Raw genomic sequence first — 16696 nt, forward strand, 5'->3', positions numbered from 1 at the left:
TCAGCCCCCAGGCCTGCCATCCCTGCAGATGGAGGCCCGGCCAAAGTTTGGCTGAGGATTAGATCGATTCCAGCAGCAGCTGCAACAGACACATGTCAAATCCCCCCTGACCCGGATTTTTCCTCAAAGATTAATCCTTGCACCGCTGTTGGCTTTAACTCCTTGATGGGCGGATCGTGTCCTTTGTGAGCTCTACCCTTGCAGCCTCTCCTTGTGTGTGAGGTTCCCTGTTTGTGCCACACCCAGGGATGGGAATCCACCCTCTGGTTCCTCAGCATAACTCTCACACAGCTTTTTTGGGTTTTGTTCCAAGTGCAAACCATATTTGGGTGTCAATTATGAAGCTGATTATGGTTCATAGGGAGCACCTGGAGCTGTGCCAGGCGGTTTGGATGGGTTTTGGGGAAAGGCTCATCCCCAGGGAATGGGCACAGCCCCGAGGCTGCCAGAGCTCCAGGAGAGCTTGGACAGCACTCCAGGTGTGCCCAGGTGGGGTTTGGGGTGTCTGGGCAGGGCCAGGGCTGCACTGGGTGATGCTGAGGGTCCCAGCTCAGTCTCTGAACACAGCACTGGCAGGCACAGCTGCTGTAAATCTCAGCAGGTACAGTTTACTGCAGGACACCTGCTTAATTGTACAGCTCTTAGGGCTAATTTGCAGAAAGAGCAATAATTAATTAAAACAGGTGACTGGGTAGGAAAGCAATTTCCCCTTTTTCCCAGATAACCCCCAATATTTAAGGTACAAAAACCCATTGGAGTTCCTGCAATAAGCTCCAATAACACACCCATCCAAACGATCTGTTAGGCTGCAGCAGTAATTTGGGGAGGGCTGTTAGTGAGGAATATATTTCAGACCCAATTCCACGAGTTTAATAGCGCGTCACTGCCTCCCCTTGCTCACAAACAAGCTGTTAGAGCAATGCCATCCCTTCTCCCGAGGAATCCATGCCTGTGTAATTAACTAAATCAACTGTAACACAGATGGCATCGCACCATCCAAAGGCACTTGATGGAAACATTTTAAGCATGTTATTAACATCCCTAAATAACTATTTAATGCTACCTCTCCAACCCTCTTCGGCACCAACACACAACACAGCTGGATTTGAGCATGGAAAAGGCAGTATTTAATTGCTACACTCTTATAAAAGATTTTCAGTTCTTGGATTTATTCAATTTATAAATGAGCTTGAAAAATAACAGACTCAACAGTGGCAACAAACCCACTGTGCTTTGGGTTTCAGAATTAAGGTTAATTTCCAGACTGTTTCATCATCATTCAATTCAGCTGTGAGGAACTGGGCAGCAGAACAAGACACTGATGGGAGTAGGAACCTTTCTTTAGGCTGACCCAGACTATCCAAAAATTACATTTCCATTTGACAGTGTGCTTTACTTCTCAGTAGGTGTGTGCCCAGCTCTAAATCAAGATAAAAATTGACATTTCCCAGCAACAGATAAGAATTTGAATGGAAAGTTGATTAATCTCCCAAATGCAAACAGCTGGGAGATGTCCATCAGTGAAAAGCTGTTCCTGCAGCCTGGAAAACTGAGGATCAGATTATTTCAAACCTGATTTTTCATTATTAAATATCCTGGTTTAAATGACCTTTGTGTGACACTTGCTGCCAGTCTCCTCCCGATGCCAGCCCATCTCTGCCCTGTTACTGACTCAGCCCAGAAATACAACAGTGAACACAGAGCAACAACAGCATGAATAAACACAAACTGCTTTAGGGGAGAGCAGGAGCATCCCAGCGTGGCTGGGGGAGCCATTCCCCCTTCTCCAGGCCAAAGTCCCTCTCCAGCTCTCTCGGAGCCCCTTTAGGCACTGGCTAAATAAATATTTCCAACTCTACAGAAAAGATCCACTATAAAAAGGATTTTATACCAAAAGCAGCCCCTGGAAGATGACTGAATAAAGCCCTGGAAGCAAAATGTCCTCCCAGCTGCTGAGCCAGGAGCCCTGCCCACCCTGGCAGAGCAAAGCTCCTGTTTCCAGAGCAGGGACTGAGCCACAGGTGGGAAGGAAAGGCTGCAGGTTCATGGGAAGAGCTCAGAGCCTGTGCCCATGGGGTATGGAGGGGCGGCCCCCAGGCCCCCCAGGCCCCCCAGGCACGGAGGGGACCCCGTGCTGCTGCCCTTGGCCGGGGCAGCTCTGCCAGGAGGGCTCTGCACGCACCACCTGCACGGGCTGGGGACTTTGCAGCTGTAATCTGATTGTTCCAAGCTGATTTGGTCTGAAATGCTGCATGGGCCTCTGGAGTGAGCTGGCCTGGCGTGCAGATAGCTCTGCCCTGCAGCTTCAGTGAATAAGTCAGCAGGAGGGAGTGAGGCCTCCCTGCACGCTGGCAGACCCAGAGCCCGGGGAAGAAAAGGCTTCACCCTCACTTGGACATTTCCAGTGCAAGCACCCCAGGCTGTGGCGCTGCGGTGCAGCCAGGATGGAGCTGTGGCTGCCCCATCCGAGTGCCCAAGGCCAGGCTGCACATTGGGAGCACCTGGGACAGTGGGGGTGTCCCTGCCATGGCTGGGGTGGCACTGGGGGGGATTTGGGGTCACTTCCCACACAAACCAGTCTGGGATTCTCTGATCCATTTCTCTGGGAAAATCCTATTTTCAACACAAGAACTCTATAACCATTTTTTACCAAGACTAACAAAAAAGGAAAAAAAAAGAAAGAAAGAAAGAAAAAAAAAAAGCAAAAGAGGAACCTCAACAGCTGCCTCTGTTTGTGCTCCCCATTGGGTCACTACAGTGACTCGCTGCAGTTCACCTCTGAGGCCAAGGGACTCCTTCCCGAGTGGCCTCTCCTGGCTGACGCCTCCTCTCGGGAACCCTCCCCTGCAGGAATCTCCCCTCAGACGTGCAGATGATGAGGAGGAGCACCGGTGTGCAGTGTGCTCCATCATGGACGGGGAAGCATTCCCATGAAGAGCTCCAGCCCCAGGCTGGAGGAGCTGCAGAGCAGCCCATCCCTGCACCGGGTCAGTGTGGCAGCTGGCTAATCCGGGATTGGATTCTCCAGTCCCTTGGCCCTCTGCATTTACTCCTTCGGGGAAAGTGGCCTCTGGCACTGCGCTGATCCTCGCCGAGGAGGGGCTGTGCCCGTCTGGCTGCTGAGCGCGCCGGCTCTGACCGCGGCTCCGGGAGCGGGAGCGCGGGGCTCGGCCCCGAGGGGATGCCCGAGGGAATGTGTCCCCCTGCCCGAGGGGATGCTCCCTGGTCAAAGAAGCTCAAGCTCATGGTCAGGTTCAGGGGGTAGTGCTTGGAGCGATGGGTGGTTTGTTAGAGGGGGGATTTATTGATACGAATGACAGAAGTTCGGGTTGGAGCATTAAAGAGAAAGTGAGCCATGAAGCGGGCGTGATAAAAATTTAGGGGCTGGGGTTTAGTTGAGGCATATCCTCAAGGAGGGGGGAAACCCTCTTTCTTTAGCTTAAAAAGCTAATGCTGGTTCATAGCTTCTTAATGATTAGGATGATATTGAAGGGGGACACATCCTGCTGGATGCGCCCCCCAGCCAGGAGGGGATGCCACAGGGGATGCTCCCTGTCCCCCAGCCCAGAGGGGATGCTCCCTGCTGGATGTGTCCCCCAGCCCCAGGGGGATGCTCCCTGCTGGATGTGTCCCCCAGCCTGGAGGGGATGCCACAGGGGATGCTCCCTGTTCCCCAGCCCCGAGGAGATGCTCCCTGCTGGATGTGTCCCCCAGCCCCGAGGGGATGCTCCCTGCTGGATGTGTCCCCCAGCCAGGAGGGGATGCCACAGGGGATGTTCCATGTCCCCAGCCTGGAGGGGATGCTCCCTGTCCCCCAGCCCCAGGGGGATGCTCCCTGCTGGATGTGTCCCCCAGCCTGGAGGGGATGCTCCCTGTCCCCCAGCCCCGAGGGGATGCTCCCTGCTGGATGTGTCCCCCAGCCCCAGGGGGATGCTCCCTGCTGGATGTGTCCCCCAGCCCAGCCTGTGCCCCCCGAGCACCGAGGCTCTGCAGAGCTCTGGGCACCCGCAGGGGCAGCATTGGGAGCAGCAGTGGCTGTGGCCGCTCTGCTCCGCTCCGGGGGAGCCTGGGAGGTTTTTAGTCCAAACGATGCCGATTCCTACAGCTCATTACATGCAGGGGGAAGCCCATGGGCAGCAGGCCCTGCCCAGGCTGCCAGCAGGCAGAGGGGCTGAGGAGCCTGGGCTGTGCTGGGGCAGCAGCGACCTCAGTGAGTGCTGGAGCCCAAAGGTGATGGGAGGCGAGGGTGGAAATCTGGATCTCGGTTCCACAAGGACACTCCTTGTGGGTCAGACACTGCTGTGAGGAACCGCTCAGGAGCTGTGGAGCCACAGAATATCTGAGCTGGACGTGGCCCACAGGGACCCCTGAGCCCAGCCCCTGGCCCACCCTGAGCTCTGGGACTGATGTGGGACAAACTGCAGGCACGGACAGGGGGACACAAACACAGGGGCTGCTGCTCCAGGGAGGAGATTCCAGCTGAGAGCCCACAGCTGGGGCTGGCACTGCTGGCTGTGCTGCTGACCTGGTAAAGGGCAGGGCAGAAAAACCTGCTGATAACAGAGGATTATGTGGGTCAATCAGGAAAGAGGACAAGGCAGGCAAAAGGAAAAAAAAAATAAAACAATAACCTCAAACTAGAAAAAATAGGTAACTTAGCAACACAAAATTCAATCTGTGAAAGTGCAAGATAATCTACATTTAAAAATACAATTTGACATATCCTGCACACAGAGATTTAGGAGGAAAGATCAAGTCATCACTGAGGACATCTGCTGTGCACACAGCAATGCAAATAAGGTTTTACAGAGGCAGGAGATGTGAAATTAGAGGAAAAGCATTATGATGCTGCAGAAAGCTAAATGGTAGGCGCTCATTAATCCACTCAAACTCTCCTAAATGAAACATAATAGGTGTGACCAGGTAATAGAAGAGTGAGGTTCTGTGATTTTTTGGAAGGACATTGAACAGGAAGTTACTGAATGATTGATACTGTGTAGGTGAAAAGGATGCTTACTTTTCTGTACTAATGCAAGAACAAGGAACCACCCTGTGGGCACTGGCAGGAAATGAAATTATTTATCCGGTGGCACGATGAATCTTTGGGATCGCACACCACAAAGCCAGGGAGCAGCTGTCCATGGTCCTGCTGCTGCTGGGGCCAAACCATCCCTGGGCAGGACAAGGCAGGAGCTGAGTCCCTGGGGCTGGCACCAGAGCAGGTTGGGTCAGGTCCCCACAGGTCAGGTTGGGTCAGGTCAGTGCAGCCCTTCCAGCCCAACCCAGCCTTTCCATCCCACCCCACCCCATCCTATCCCATTATCCCACCCCATCCCATCCCATCCCACCCCATCCCACCCCATCCCATCCCATTATCCCACCCCATCCCACCCCATCCCATCCCATTATCCCACCCCATCCCATCATCCCACCCCATCCCAGCCCACCCCATCCCATCCCATTATCCCACCCCATCCCAGCCCACCCCATCCCATCCCACCCCACCCCATCCCATCCCATCCCAGCCCACCCTGGTGCCTGCTCTCTGCCCCTGGGGGAGAGCATTGCCCTCCTCATTTAACTGTTCCTGTGCTGAAACCACAGCTCCTGCTTTGCCCTTGCCTGGTGCAAGGTGGAACAGGACAGAGTCCTGGGGAGAGCCCTGCTGGGCCAGGAGGAGAGGGGAGAGCCCAGAGGCTCAGGAGTGGGGCAAGGGGCTGGGAGGAGAGGTTCCTGCCTTAGTTCCTCAGGATGAGAGCAAGCAGCCTCAAGCTGCACCAGGGGAGGTTCAGGTTGGAGATCAGGGAAAATTTCTACTCAGAAAGGGTTGTCCAGTCCTGCCAAGGGCAGTGATGGAGTCACCATCCCTGGAAGTGTTCCAAACATGCAGATGTGGCACTTAGGGACGTGGCTTAGAGGTGAACACGGTGGTGGTGGTGTGGGTCAATAGCTGGATTTGATGCTCACCAAGGGTTTTTTCAACCTTATAAATTCTGTGACTCTATGATTCCATGATTCTGCTCCATCCCTTGGGATGCCAGCTCAGGCCAGGGTGACCTGCAGCGCTCAGCAGCTGGAGGTGGGCTGATCACCCACGGATCAGCAACACCACAGCTCCTAAAGATGCTGAGCTTTTAAAAACTTCTAAAAGCTTATTCAAAAGTACAAGGAAAACATGTCTAACAATAATAACAGCTTTTAAAAACCAAATCTGCGATTGAAATGACCACAGATACGCTGGAAATAGCAGCCTAAGAGCATTTTTCTGTCTAGGTAATAATATCCTGGCAGCATTTCAACAGAACTAGAATTACTTTCCAGTGTCAGATGCCACATTTCACTGGTGCTCGGGAAATGCTCCTGTGTCCCTGTCCTACCTGCAGGTTCTCTGCTGTGAGGGAACCCTCCTGTCTTTCCTTCAGCAATCCCAGCTCCCTCCTCCCTGTATCAGTTCCTCCGGGTTTGACACCCAGTTCTGTGGGTTCGAGGAGATGAAAAAGCCACAGGAAACAAACAGCTGGGATGGTGCTCCTGCACCCTGGGACCGTGTTCCTGCAGCCCCGGGACCGAGCATCTATAGCCCGTTATCGTGTATTGACACCCCAGGACCGTGCTCCTGCGGCCCCGGTACCCGGCCCGCGGGCCCGGACGGAGCCGTGGGCCCGCAGCACGCAGAGCCCGGTGCCAGGCACGGCTGCAGCGGCCCCGGGCCGTGGCTGCACGGGGTTTGTCCGGCGAGGACAGCCCGGAACGGGACAGCGGCTCCGGCACAGCCTCGGCACCGGCGCTGCTGCGAGAGGAGCTCCGATTGCTCCGGCACGGCACGGCACGGCACGGCACGGCACGGCACGGCAGAGCTGCCCGCGGCACCGGGCACGGCCCTCCGGCCCCTCCGGGAGCTGCCAGCCCGGGACAGGGCTCGGTCCTGCCCGGGACGCGCATCCCGAAACGCTGGCAGCGCACGCAGCCGCTCCGTGCCCGGCCGGGCTGCCCGGGATGTGCCCGAGATGTCCCCGGGATGAGCCCGAGATATGGCCGGGATGTGCCCGGGCTGTCCCCGGGCTGCCCCCGCATCCGCCCCGGCACAGCCGTGCCACCCCCACCCTGCGGGCCCCCAGGGCCCCGCACGTTCCGCGGACGCGTTCAGCTCACGGAGCCCTTGAATGAGGTTGAAGCATCATTGCAGGCAGAAAAGCACGGGCGGGATCCGGAGCCCCCCGCTCACCTCAGCCCAACTCCGGCGGCTCCCGCCTGTCACGGCTCCAGCTCCGAGGGGCTGTGACTCAGCAAAGGAGCCGCTTCTGATTTTTCAGATGGAACTTACCAAACCGTGCCAGCGTTACGGGGAGGATCTGCTTCCTGCATCCACCGCTCTGCCAGCCTCTCCCGAGGTGTTTCCACTGAACCCTCCCCATCTGGCCACGTTACGACAACAGGAAACGCTTTCTTGGGGGAAAAAAATCAAATGCGAAGCCTGCCTGGGAACCGGGGCCGAGCGAGCAGGGAGAGACTGCCAGGCTCCACCTGCGGCGGGGGGAAGGCAAAGGTGGCATCTGTGTCACTGCCAGCACTGCCAGGCTCCACCTGCGGCGGGGGGAAGGCAAGGGTGGCATCTGTGTCACTGCCAGGCTCCACCTGCGGCGGGGGGAAGGCAAAGGTGGCGTCTGTGTCAATGCCAGGCTCCACCTGCGGCGGGGGGAAGGCAAAGGTGGCGTCTGTGTCACTGCCAGCCGGGAGCGGGGCTGAGCGAGCCGGACAGACAGACAGACAGCCCGGAGCTGCGGGTGCCCGTGCCGGGTGGGAACAGGAACGGGGACGAGGATGGGGATGGGGACAGGAACGGGGATGGGAACGGGAGCCCCTGCCTGGGGACTCCCTGCCCGAGGAGGCCCGGTGGGGTGGCAGCGATGGCAAGTGCCCCACGAGTGGGGCTGGCTCTGGGGGGATCCCTCCGGCCCTTCCACAGGCTGCAGGATCCCCCGGGATGGGACCAGGCAGGGCAAGAGCTCCTCACCCTGAGAGCTCCTCACCCCAGCCACAGCCCTGAGCCATGGGCCAGAGCCCACCATGTTCCCCAGCCCTGGCACAGCCCCGAGCCCCAGCAGCAGCTGGCACAGCCCATAAACGCCCAGCCCTGCAGGGTGTCCCAGCCCTGGCACAGCCCATAAACGCCCAGCCCTGATGGGTATCCCAGCCCTGGCACAGCCCATAAACCCCCAGCCCTGCAGAGTGTCCCAGCCCTGGCACAGCCCCACACCTGGGCAGGGGTCTGCAGGAGGGACAGAGCTGCAGGCCCCAGCCCTGTCGGACACACGGACACTGTCCTGCCCCTGCTCAGCCCTGCCCTGCCCCTGCATTTGTGACCAGAGAAAGGTGAATGCTCAGCCTGCTCCTGTGGAGAGCGGAGCTGCAAGTTACTTCCAGAATGATCCAACCCCAACCAGAACAGCTCAGAGTGCAGCCTGTGACAAATTAGCAAACACACCCTTTAATTACAGAAAGCTTTTCCCTTCGATTTCTTAATTAGAAGCAAGAATGCAGATGCCATTCACATAAAAGGACTGTCTTGTTTTCCTTCCTGTGCTGGCACCACTGAATCCCAAACACATCCTGCAAATTTCCATGGATTTAACAAAGTCCTCGAGGATACAAAGCTTCTGACCACCAGGGTTTGAGATACAGGGGGCTCCAGCAGCACACAAAGGTTGGTGCAGAAGAGATCCAGAAGACATCCATATAGAAGAGATACAGAGAGAATTCTGACACCTCTGCAGACATAAATCTGTTCAAACCACTAAAATATTAGTCACCATCAGGTACAGTTTTCAGGTGGAACCTATGAACAGCATCTTCTTTAAAAAGAGAAATACAAGGTGCACTTGAGAGTTTCAGAATGGGTTCAATGAGTGAATGAGTAAGAAAGCAGAAGAATGAAATTTTCATGTCATGCAGGAGACATGAGGTGAACGCTTCAATAAAAAATAATAAAACCAGAAAAGAAAAAAATCAATATTAGCCTGAAGCACAAGAGAATCCCAATTTAAAAGAGCCTGCACAGCCCCAGGAGAGCAGGGCTGGCTGTGCTCCTGCTGCCAGAGCTGCTGCTCACAGCAGCTCTGGGCTCTGGCCTGGCTTCAAAGGGAAGGGGGCACCAGCCCCGAGCCCCCAGGCCAGAATCCAGCACACTGCCCCTAATTACACACCTCTAATTACTGCCCCTAATTACACACCTGTAATTACTGCCCCAGACACACCAGCACCTGGGAGGGGAGGCTGCCCCTCATTACACACCTCTGGGAGGGGGAGATTGTCTCCCCCCAGAAAGGCTGTGGCCTCTCCATCTCAAACTCAGCCATTTCCTTCAGCAGTCTGACCCCTGTGTGTGTTATATCCTTAAAATCCCAGGTTGGTTTGGGTTGAAAAGGAGCTCAAAGCTCCTCTCACCCCACCCACCATGGCAGGGACACCTCCACCATCGCAGGCAGAATGTCCAACCTGCCCTTGGGCACTTCCAACCCATGCCATGGGCTGGGGACCTTCAGCAGAGTAGGAAACAAACGGAAGGGGATGGAAGGGAAATGCCCTGTTTGGGGCTGAACTGGGGATTTCAGTGCTCAGAGTCTGCCCTGCCCTGTGCCCATTTACTGCAGGATATAAACCAGAGGGGATGGAAGTGAAATGCCCTGTTTGAGGCTGATCAGGGCCTTTCAGAGCCCAGTTTCCCTGTCCTGCCCTGCTCCCCTTTAGTGCAGGACATCAACCAGAGGGAATGGAAGTGAAATGCCCTGTTTGGGGCTGAACAGGAGCTTTCAGCGCTCAGTCTGCCCTGCCCTGTGCCCATTTACTGCAGGATATAAACCAGAGGGGATGGAAGTGAAATGCCCTGTATGGGGCTGAACAGGAGCTTTCAGTGCTCAGTCTGCCCTGCCCTGTGCCCATTTACTGCAGGATATAAACCAGAGGGGATGGAAGTGAAATGCCCTGTTTGGAGCTGAACACGTCCCTCTCCTCACGGCATTACTGAAACACGACTTGCTTTGCTGGCAAAGGGGCCGGTGCCAAGCAGACTTTGAAAACAAACCATGCTCAGGAGCCGCTTCCCCAGGCACGGCTGGAGCCGCTGCTGTTGCCATGGAGGCCAAAGCTGCTGCTCCCCTGCCTCCTGCCTTCCTGTGAGAAAAGGGCAATAACTGCTGCAGAGCAGGGACTGAGCTGCCAGCGAGCCCACAGGCTGCAGCACAGGGCACTGTTCGCACGCAGCATCACAGGATTGGGCAGCCTGGAAAAGGAGCCCAAACCCACGGAGTCCCAGCTGTGCCCACCTTGTCCCCAGCCCAGAGCTCCGGGTGTCGCCTCCAGGTGACACCTCCAGGGATGGGGACCCCACCACCCCACACAGCTGCTGGGGTGAACTTTGCTGCCTGGAGCGTTTTTTGGTGGTGGATTTATTTCTCAGTCATTTTACTCAAAACATGAAGATGAGAAATTGAGATGCTGTCAAAAATGAAGCTGAAATGTTTCAGAGTGGCATTTGAATTTTTAGAAGCACTTATGTTTAATTAAAATCAAGAATTTTAAAGCCCTGTTTTGCAACTGGAGCCCCTCTGGAGCCAGGCTGGGACACCTGGGGGGGCTCACCTGGGCAGGAGCAGCTCCAGGCAGAGCTCAGAGCCCCTGGCAGGGCCTGAAGGGGCTCCAGGAGAGCTGCAGAGGGACTGGGGACAGGGATGGAGGGACAGGACACAGGGAATGGCTCCCAGTGCCAGAGGTGGCACTGGGGGGGATTTGGGGTCAATTTTGAGGAAAGCTCCTTACTCAGCCAGGAAGGAGGATGGGGTTTTTCTGCTGTTGCCAAAGAGAAGGGAGCTATAAATGTTGTTCTTTCTCCTTTATCATCTCTGATGACTTAGCATCAAATGCTAAAAATAATTTTTATGCTTCATCTTCAAAGTCGATGTGTTGCAGTTTTTTTTTTTTTTTAAACCAAAACAAATCCCATATCCCAGCGAGAATATTACCAATATTTCAGGATCCAAATGAGGCTTTCTGAAGAGGTGCTGCAAGGATGCCAAACGTGGCATTTCACAGAGAGATCTTCTCTCTGAGCGCCCTCCCAGCCCTCTGCTCACGAGGAGACAACAACGGAGACAGTGCCACATTGACAGTGGCACATTTCCGAGGGCAGGCTGGTTCCAGAGCTCCCTGCACTGAGGCAGGGTGGCACTCGGGGACCTGGGGGGCTGCAGAGCCAGTGGCACAGGGCTGTGTCCCCAGGGGAAAGCTGGGCCCTGCCAGGTGTGCACTGCACATCCCTGAGGCTCAGCGCACTCCATTGGCAGGGCAGGGCACAGGGCAGGCCCAGCACTGGGCTTGGCCATGGGAGCGCAGCAGCAATGAAATAACAGCTGCTCCAACAAATGACTCCTGCCAGGCTGCGTGGCCGATGGCCCCAATTTAGATGTAACAAAACTGATCTGGGTGATGAAGAACATGAAAAAACATCTCAGAAAATTTTACTCTGTGAGTCAAGCTTGGAATTCAGAACTGCAGGCAAAGTGGAAGGCCCTGAGCTGGCACGCGTGTTACTTTAGAGAGATGAGTGTCATTAATATGAAATAAGCAGCCATGGAATAACGTCCTGAAGCCACAAGTACAGCACCCCTCGGGGAGAGCACCCTGCCCACAGCCAGGGCTCACCAGGGACTGAATCACCTGGAACCTCTGAGTGCAGGTGTACAACAGAACTCCCAAACTCCATCCCAAAGCTGTTGTTTTAACAAGCCCTTGGCTCTTTGCTGCCTGCCCTTCACTCCCAGTTTGGGGACATGTCACTGTCATATTTTCTGAAAAACCCCTTTGCCAGGATTTCTTCTCCTGGGGAGCTGGGAAGCTTCAGCTTCTCCACGATTTTCTCCTCTAGAATGTGATTTGAAGAATTGTTTACCCAGCATGTGAATTGTTTTTAATTAATGACCAATCACAGCCAGCTGTGTTGGGTTCTCTGTCACAAGTTTTTATGATCATTCTTATCTAGCCTTCTGATGTATCCTTTCTCTTCCTTTAGCATAGTCTTAGAATATAATATAACATAACAAACATAACATAACAAATATAACATAATTAATATAATCCTTCTGAGAACTTGGGGTCGATTCTCATCTCTCACTGGGTCCTGGAGGCCCTCACAACAGCAGCACAACAATTAATGACCCCAGGGATGTGTGAGTACATCCCTGCCTGCAGCTACGTCTGCTCACTCCCCGATGCCCTGTGCTGACTGACAGGGGAACACAAGCAGGAGAGGAGACGTTCCTGCCCGGGTAATGCTCCTCAGTCTCAAATTCAGCTTTTGACTGGCTTATTTTTAAACAACAGCAACGATATTTTCAGCAGAGCATTTATTTCTCTTGGTCTCACATGTTTATGCAGAACACCGAGTTAACCAACACCTTGTTCCCCTCATGGAACTGTTACTGCTCCCACAGCAAACCACCCATCCCGCTCCCCCCAAACCACCAAAAAACAGCTTTGAGGGGAAAGACCATGTTTATATCTGTCTGCTCCTGCTCCTGATGCTAACTCTGACAGCAGCCTTGGTGACTGTCCCCATCCCTGTGCCCCTGCTTGTCCTGCCTCAGCATCCATTCCCACCTCTAATGCCTGCAGCACAGCTCTAGCAAGGCTTGAAGCATTCCTGGCTTTGCATTCCTCTTCATACCCACAATATATCCTATTTGCTGCATCCCTTGCTTCTCCACTATGTTTTGTTACTCGATTTGTGGCTGTAAAACCTCATCAGGCCAAAGCCATGTCAGTCCTAGGGCACACACTGATATTTTAGCAAGAGGGAAATATAGAAAAAAAAAATTAACCAAAGAAAGCAAAAAATGGCCTCTGTCTGGGCAGTGCTGCCCGGCAGAGCTCCCTGAGGCTGGAAGCAGGGCAGGTGCTGGGTGAGGGACAGGTAACAAGGGGCAGCAGCAAGCAGCAGCTCCTGTAACTCCTGCTACACCTGAGCGTGTCCTGAGGGAACAACACCTGATGGGATTGCCTTCCAGTGCCCAGGGAGGGGCTGCGGGCTGGGGCAGCTGGGGAACCACCAACAGGGACAGCACAGCTGAGAACGTGAGCTGAGGGGACAGCAAAGCCACTTTCTGCAGCCTAAAGTGACCCTTTAAAGAGTCCCTGGTGGCACTGACCTTGTCAAGGTCAGCGACCACAGCACCCGTGCAATAGCTCCAGGATCCCTGCTGGATTTGGGGACAGCCAGGGCTGCACACCCTGCTGCTGGCTGTGCGTTTGAGGACACCCCTTTGTCCCCCAGACGTCTCCCAAGGCTTTCCCAGCTGTGTGTCCTCAGGCAGTGCCTGTGCTCCACAGATGAGATCCACGGAACCCTCATCTGGATTCCACAGCAGCGCTGAATAACAAACCCTGCTCACGTGGGACCGCAAGGAGCTGCGGGTCTGCACAGGAATGAGGGGATTCTCAAAAATCTGCCACCGTGTCACTCCCCATTAGAGTCACTTCTACAGAATTCTGTCCAGCTCTGAGACCTTTGGGGGTTTGTTTGGGCACGGCACGTTGGGCTGTGGTGGCAAAGGAAAATCAGGAATTATCTTTCCAGGTGAAATGATGCTGGAAATGGATCAGCACTCACTTTGCCACTACAGCAGCCAGCACCCAGTGCTCTGGGAGAAGGGAGCTCACTTCTCTCTGCATGCAGGTACCTGCTCCTGGCCCATGTAGGCAAATAAACAGGATCCCATGAGTGATTTCCTTTGGATTGCTGAAGTATTGGCTAGAATTTGTCTGCTTTTACCATAAAATATACCCATGTTAATGTTTTTATGTGTCTTAAAATTGCTCAGTGCTGTTAGAGTCTCGCTCCCAGAGTGCTTGGATGGGTTCAAACCCTACATCCCAGTCAACCAGGGTGTGTGAAAGTTTTAGGACTTGCTTTTGAAATAATTTTTCCATTTAAGCCAAGCCTCTGTTCCTGATCATGCATGAAGAGCTGCAGCACAGAAGGTGACAAGCTGAGAACACAAGTTTTAGGGGAAAATGTTAAAGATCATTATTTAAAGGCCTTCACTTGTTAACATGCATTTGCTGATGCTACTTTGAATTCAAGCCATCTGCAATAAAAAGTAGTATTATGGAGATGCATTTTAAGGAAAAAAAGCAAAGTTTTACTCTTCCTGTAAACTGACAGTGCACTGGGAAACTTGGTGAAACTTCACCACGTGGGAGGTGTTGACAACCGAGCACATACCAAGGGAGGGATTTACAGGCACACAGTTCCACAAATACATCCCAGACTGGTATTTGCCAAGGCAACCCGTGAGCCTTCAGCACATTCTTTAGAGCCTTATTCAAGTGAGGTGTTATTTTCTCCACCAGGGCCCTGGTGACAAATGCACTTTCCTGTGCCCTCCTACTGGTCCCACTGTCCTCCTAATCACCACTGCAAACACCAAAACTCCCACCAGTCTGGCATTTGCAGGGGAAGAACGAGGGTTATGGGTCAGGAGGCCGCCAAGAGCCAACGCAAACCAGAGAGAAATTGCACTGCAAAGTAAAGGAATCTGCCCTGAGAAACGTTCAGTTTTGAGCATGTATTAAGCACCCAGTGAGCCCTTACACAGAGAGAGGAGCCCAGGTGCAGAGGGGTGGCAGGTTAAGGATGCTGCATGTTCAGAGAGAGAGCCCAGGCTGGCAGCTGTGAGTCTTTCCTGCCAGGAAATTATTATTTTGTGCTACACACATTTCTCTGGCTGTACCACAATGTGTGAAATAACAGGCAAAAGTCAACGGGACTCCAATGTGTTTTCTAATCTGTCTCCATTTTTAGCAGTGTCACTAGAGGCATCCCATGAACTGAAAGGAAAAGGAATCTGGATGAGATAAATCTCATTTAAAATGACAGAGAGAGCAAGCAGCTGGGAAGAAAAATAAAAGACCGTTCTTTTTGTTAGATTAAATAGCACAGCACAGAATCAAAAGTCCAGAATGGTTTGGGTTGTGAGGGACCTTAAAGCACTCCTACCATGGACAGGGACACCAATGTCACACTGTGCCAGGTGCTCCAGGGCCCATCCAGCCTGGCCTTGGGCACTGCCAGGGGTGTGGAGCCTGCTCTGCTATGGACAGCATTGCCATGGGAAGCAGGGATGGGGAGCCTGCTCTCCTAGAACAGCATTGCCATGGGAAGGAGTTTGGGCACTGCCAGGGGTGTGGAGCCTGCTCTCCTATGGACAGCATTGCCATGGGAAGCAGGGATGGGGAGCCCGCTCTCCTCTGAGCACAGCATTGCCATGGAAGCAGTTCTGAGACACGCCGTGCACAGAGTTCAGCTAACAGGAAATGCCCGAATCAGCTCCTGGGCGAGCACAGACACAGATGATTGTCACAGCGATTCATCAGGGCGTGTATTACCCCAAACACCAACACCTCCAGCTGCAGAGGAGGCTCAGCAGCAATCTCTGAGCCTGGCATTTCAACTGCATCACACGGACAGAGGCTCCATAAGATGCTGAGGAGCAGACGGAGCAGGAAGGTGCAGCTGGGCCCCAGTGCCAGGCAGAGCCATCCCCTCCTGGCACCCGAGAGCACAGCTCTGCACATCGGAGCCATGGTTATCACAGCCATGGTTATCACACACAGCTCTGCCCATCGGAGCCATGGTTATCACACACAGCTCTGCCCATCACAGCCATGGTACCACCACCCCGGAGGGAGAATTGGAAACAGCCTCAGACACAATGCCAAACAGCACACCTGAAAATGGAGCCCGCAAAGCCTTCAGGCAGCAGATGGGTCATGTGCAGCAAATCTATTTATCTGTCTATCACACTTTATGTCCATATTTATAGATACATTACACAGGTAAGCACTGATTAATAACCACAGGCAGGCACTAATTAAGGAGCATAGTTAGGCACTCATTAGCGAGCACAGGTAGATGCTAATTAAGGAGCACAGGTAGGCAGAAACCTCAGTAGCTGCACACCGAGGGAGTCCCTGCCTGCAGCGCACTCCAGATAAAACCTGTAGGCTGCTCGTGCTGTCACATTTAAAGAGATTTTTACGATTCACACTGCAAAAGGCTAAAAAAAAAAAAAATCCATCCCTGCTGCAGATGGTTCTGTTTTCCCTCTCTGTCCTCTAAACAGTGGGACCAGATGAGGAGTGATGCATCGATTGGTCCAGGGAAGCACCGAGAGGACGGAGAAGGAAAATAAACCAAAAAATGCTAAAAATGCCCCAAGCGTAGAGTGAAATGTGCTCACCAGGCAGCCGAGCGCGGATGCGAGCGGTCGGAGGAGCTAAGGACGGGTTTCCCCGGCAGGCTGCGGGATGCGCTCAGCGCCGGCAGGCTCAGCCATTGCGGAGTCACTGCAGCCCCGGCAGCACGTCAGCAGCGCGGCTGCTCCAGACCCTCCCACCGAGATCGGCTCCAGAGCCCTCCCATCCATCCCTGCCCGCCTGCGAGATCAGCTCCAGAGCCCTCCCATCCGAGATCAGCTCCAGACCCTCCCATCCGAGATCAGCTCCAGAGCCCTCCCATCCCTCCCATCCCCAGATCAGCCCCGCTCCCGCTCCAGACCCCTCCGTTCCCCCGTTCCCCGTTCCGTGGCTGTCCGTTCCCAGCCAGCCGAGGCTGCTGTCCCAAACGCGCTCAGGCCCCGCTCTC

At 54.2% G+C, this 16696-nt stretch overlaps 1 protein-coding gene across 20 annotated transcripts in view; it reads right to left on the reverse strand.

Annotated features, from left to right (window-relative positions):
* Positions 1-16430, reverse strand: part of JAKMIP3 (Janus kinase and microtubule interacting protein 3) — a 47514-nt gene extending 31084 nt beyond the window's left edge. For 19 of the 20 annotated variants that reach the window (XR_008483042.1, XM_054276766.1, XM_054276767.1 and 16 more), the window contains exon 1: positions 16293-16430. The gene's annotated coding sequence lies outside the window, so the exon portion shown is untranslated. Of the gene's footprint in view, positions 1-7324; positions 7412-16292 lie in introns of those variants that run through there. The other variant, XM_054276752.1, reaches the window with a different exon arrangement.
* Positions 16431-16696: the final 266 nt, after the last annotated feature.

Source organism: Melozone crissalis, unplaced genomic scaffold (genome assembly GCF_028551555.1).
Source record: "Melozone crissalis strain CALT ecotype California unplaced genomic scaffold, PUWL_Pcris_2 ptg000019l_1, whole genome shotgun sequence".
Lineage (NCBI taxonomy): Eukaryota > Metazoa > Chordata > Aves > Passeriformes > Passerellidae > Melozone > Melozone crissalis.